Source organism: Bubalus bubalis, chromosome 4, assembly GCF_019923935.1.
Source record: "Bubalus bubalis isolate 160015118507 breed Murrah chromosome 4, NDDB_SH_1, whole genome shotgun sequence".
Lineage (NCBI taxonomy): Eukaryota > Metazoa > Chordata > Mammalia > Artiodactyla > Bovidae > Bubalus > Bubalus bubalis.
Genome location: NC_059160.1, coordinates 161,287,520 through 161,292,319, shown reverse-complemented (window position 1 = coordinate 161,292,319; position 4,800 = coordinate 161,287,520).

Genomic DNA, 4,800 nt, shown 5'->3' with positions numbered 1-4,800 from the left:
TTTTCTCCATTGCATATTCTTGCCTCCTTTGTCAAAGATAAGGTGTCCATAGGTGTGTGGATTTATCTCTGGGCTTTCTATTTTGTTCCATTGATCTATATTTCTGTCCTTGTGCCAGTACTATACTCTTGATGACTGTGGCTTTGTAGCAGAGCCTGAAGTCAGGCAGGTTGATTCCTCCAGTTCCATTCTTCTTTCCCAAGATAGCTTTGGCTATTCGAGGTTTTTTGTATTTCCATACAAATTGTAAAATTATTTGTTCTAGCTCTGTGAAAAATACTGTTGGTAGTTTGATAGGGATTGCATTGAATCTATAGATTGCTTTGGGTAGTATACTCATTTTCACTATATTGATTCTTCTGATCCATGAACACGGTATATTTCTCCATCTATTAGTGTCCTCTTTGATTTCTTTCACCAGTGTTTTATAGTTTTCTATATATAGGTCTTTAGTTTCTTTAGGTAGATATATTCCTAAGTATTTCATTCTTTTCATTGCAATGGTGAATGGAATTGTTTCCTTAATTTCTCTATTTTCTCATTATTAGTGTATAGGAATGCAAGGGATTTCTGTGTGTAGATTTTATATCCTGCAACTTTACTATATTCATTGATTAGCTCTAATAATTTTCTGGTGGAGTCTTTAGGGTTTTCAATGTAGAGGATCATGTATTCTGCAAACAGTGAGAGTTTTACTTCTTCTTTTCCAATTTGGACTCCTTTTATTTCTTTTTCTGCTCTGATTGCTGTGGCCAAAACTTCCAAAACTATGTTGAATAGTAGTGGTGAAAGTGGGCACCCTTGTCCTGATAGTGATCATTTGATCATTATGTAGTGTCCTTCTTTGTCTCTTTTCACAGCCTTTGTTTTAAAGTCTATTTTATCTGATATGAGTATTGCTATTCCTGCTTTCTTTTGGTCTCTATTTGTGTGGAATATCTTTCTCCAGCCCTTCACTTTCAGTCTGTATGTGTCCCTTGTTTTGAGGTGGGTCTCTTGTAGACAACATATATAGGGGTCTTGTTTTTGTACCCATTCAGCCAGTCTTTGTCTTTTGGTTGAGGCATTCAACCCATTTACGTTTAAGGTAATTATTGATAAGTATGATCCCGTTGCCATTTACTTTATTGTTTTGGGTTCGAGTTTATACAGCCTTTTTATGTTTCCTGTCTAGAGAAGATCCTTTAGCATTTGTTGGAGAGCTGGTTTGGTGGTGCTAAATTCTCTCAGCTTTTGCTTGTCTGTAAAGCTTTTGATTATCATAAGCTTCATATTTGAATGAGATACTTGCTGGGTACAGTAATCTGGGCTGTAGGTTATTTTCTTTCATGACTTTAAGTATGTCCTGCCATTCCCTCCTGCCTGAAGAGTTTCTATTGAAAGATCAGCTGTTATCCTCATGGGAATCCTCTTGTGTGTTATTTGTTGTTTTTCCCTTGCTGCTTTTAATGTTTGTTCTCTGTGTTTGATCTTTGTTAATTTGATTAATATGTGTCTTGGGGTGTTTTGCCTTGGGTTTATTCTGTTTGGGACTCTCTGGGTTTCTTGGACTTGGGTGATTATTTCCTTCCCCATTTTAGGGAAGTTTTCAACTATTATCTCAAGTATTTTCTCATGGTCTTTCTTTTTGTCTTCTTCTGGGACTCCTATGATTCGAATGTTGGGGCCTTTAACATTGTCCTGGAGGTCTCTGAGATTGTCCTCATTTCTTTTTAATTCGTTTTTCTTTTTTCCTCTCTGATTCATTTATTTCTACCATTCTATCTTCTACCTCACTAATCCTATCTTCTGCTTCCATTATTCTACTATTTGTTCCCTCCAGAGTTGTTTTTGATCTCATTTATTGCATTATTCATTATATATTGACTCATTTTTATTTCTTCTAGGTCCTTGTTAAACCTTTCTTGCATCTTCTCAGTCCTTGTCTCCAGGCTATTTTATCTGTGATTCCATTTTGTTTTCAAGATTTTGGATCATTTTCACTATCATTATTTGGAATTCTTTATCAGATAGATTTCGTATCTCTTCCTCTTTTGTTTGGTTTGGTGGGCATTTATCCTGTTCCTTTACCTGCTGGGTATTCCTCTGTCTCTTCGTCTGTTTATATTGCTGTGTTTGGGATGGCCTTTCTGTATTCTGGCAATTTGTGGAGTTCTCTTTATTGTGGAGTTTCCTCTCTGTGGGTGGGGTTGTACGGGTGGCTTGTCAAGGTTTCCTGGTTAGGGAAGCTTATGTCACTGTTCCGATGGGTGGGGCTGGATTTCTTCTCTCTGGAGTGCAATGAAGTGTCCAGTAATGAGTTATGAGATGTCAATGGGTTTGGAGTGACTTTGGGCAGCCTGTATATTGAAGCTCAGGGCTATGTTCCTGTGTTGCTGGAGAATTTGCATGGTATTCTTGCTCTGGAACTTGGCCCTTGGGTGGCGCTTGGTTTCAGTGTAGGTATGGAGGCATTTGATGAGCTCCTGTTGATTAATGTTCTCTGGAGTCAGGAGTTCTCTGGTGTTCTCAGGATTTGGACTTAAGCCTCCTGCTTCTGGTTTTCAGTCTTATTTTTACAGTAGCCTCAAGACTTCTCCGTCTATACAGCACCTTTGATAAAACATCCAGGTTAAAGATGAAATCTTTCTCTACAGTGAGGGACACCCAGAGATGTTCACAGAGTTACATGAATAAAAGAAGAGGGAGGAGGGAGATAGAGGTGACAGGATGAGATGAGGTGGAATCAAAAGAGGAGAGAGCAAGCTAGCCAGTAATCACTTCCTTATGTGTGCTCCACAGTCTGGACCACTCAGAGATGTTCATGGAGTTATACAGAGAAGAGGGAGGAAGGAGACAGAGGTGGCCAGGAGCATAAAGGGGGAATCAAAAGGAGAGAGACAGATCCAGCCAGTAATCAGTTCCCTAAGTGTTCTCCACAGTCTGGAACACACAAAGAGATTCACAGTTGGGTAGAGAACAGAAGGGGGAGGGGGCAGATAGAGGTGACCTGGTGGATAAAAAGGAGAGTCCAAAGAGGGAGAGAACAGTCAAGCCAGTAATCTCGCTCCCAAGTAAAAATGGATACTGAAGATTGGGTTCTTAAAGGTACAAAATTGATAACAAATACCAAAAAGCAAAGATTAAAAATCCAGAGTAGAGGTTGGATTTTCAAAAATACAATATTAAAGAAAAGAAAAAGGGAAAAAGTCACAAAAATGATAATATATATATATATATATATATATATATATATATATATATATAAAGTTTGCTTTAAAAAATAGGGTCTCTTTTTTCTTCCCAAAGTAATAGTAGGTTATAAAAATGAAAATTAAAGGAGTATTAGAGGACTTAAAAAAATTTTTTAATTAAAAAAAAAAGAATGATAGTAAAAATATATCTAGGACTTTCTCTGGTATTGTTGTGGGCAGTGTGGGGTCAGTTCATTTTCAGACAGTTCCTTGATCCGGTTTATATTTCTCAAGATCTATAAGCCCCTTCCTATGTAGTTGGTACTAACTACAGGGTTTTAATCTATTGCACCTGTCACTTCCAAGGTGGTTCCCTCTGTTTTAGCTTCTTCTGTTTGCTGGTCTCTTCAGTGTCTGATTTCTTCCCTGACACAAGGGTTAGGTGGTGGACACTTTTTTAGGCTCACTTGTTCAGTCGTGCTGTGGGGAGGGAGGGACACTGCAAACAAATAACACTGGCGTGTGCTCACAGTGTCTCAGCCACACTGGGCCTGCCCTCGCTCACGGCGTGTGTGCTTTCCCTGTCTACACTGCTTAGGCTCTAGGTTGCTCTGCCGGGAACTGTCTGAGGCCAGCCCTGGGTTGTATGCACTTCCCAGGTCTAAGCTGCTCAGGTTCAGGCACTCGGGTAGTCCTCAGATGCCCAGACTCGGTTGGGCCTGTGTTTTGTGCCCTTCCCAGGTCCGAGCAGCTCAGGTGATGAGGTGTTTGGCGAGCGTGGTCACTGCGACTTATCACCTCCCCTGTCCCTGCCGCTCAGTTTTCTGGGTGTACAACTGGCACACCTTCTCAGGCAGATGTTGACCATCCAGAATCCCAAGAAGTCTCAGTGAGCAACGAAGCCTGCTTGCAGTTTGGTAGATACTGCCTCTCTGCAGCTGCGATTGCCCCCTTCTGGCTCTGGCTGCCTGTCACCAGAGGGGGATGGTCTGTAGCCGGCTAGCTCTGTTCAGTCCTTTGTTGTGTGAGTGGGCCTGACGGTGTCTTAGGTTAGGGGTTTTCACATAGCTCTAGTCAGTCCTTTGTTCTGTGTGCAGGCCTGGCGGTGTCTTAGGGCTTTTCGCGAGGTAGCTATCCCTCGGTCTGGTTTGCTAGCCCAAGTTACTTTCCTCAGATTGCCCTCGGGGCATTCAGGCCCGGTCCTTACTCTAAGCAATGTAGCCCGCGTCTCCCTACCCAGCCCCCGCCTGCTAGTGGCGGATGCAGGCGTCTGCGCTGCTTCTCTGCTGGGGGAGTTACCGTTGGGCACGTAATCTGTGGGTTTTAATTATTTATTTAGTTTTCCTCCCTGTTATGTTGCCCTCTGTGCTTCCGAGGCTCGCCACAGACTCAGCAGTGAGAGTGTTTCCTGGTGTTTGGAAACCTCTCTTTTTAAGACTCCCTTCCCAGGACGGAGCTCCGTCCCTACCTCTGTTGTCTCTCTTTTTGTCTTTTATATTTTTCTTACCTCCTTTCGAAGACAATGGGCTGCTTTTCTGGGTGCCTGGTGTTCTCTGCCAGCATTCAGAAGTTGTTTTGTGGAATTTACTCAGCGTTTAAAAAATGTTCTTTTGATGAATTTGTGGGG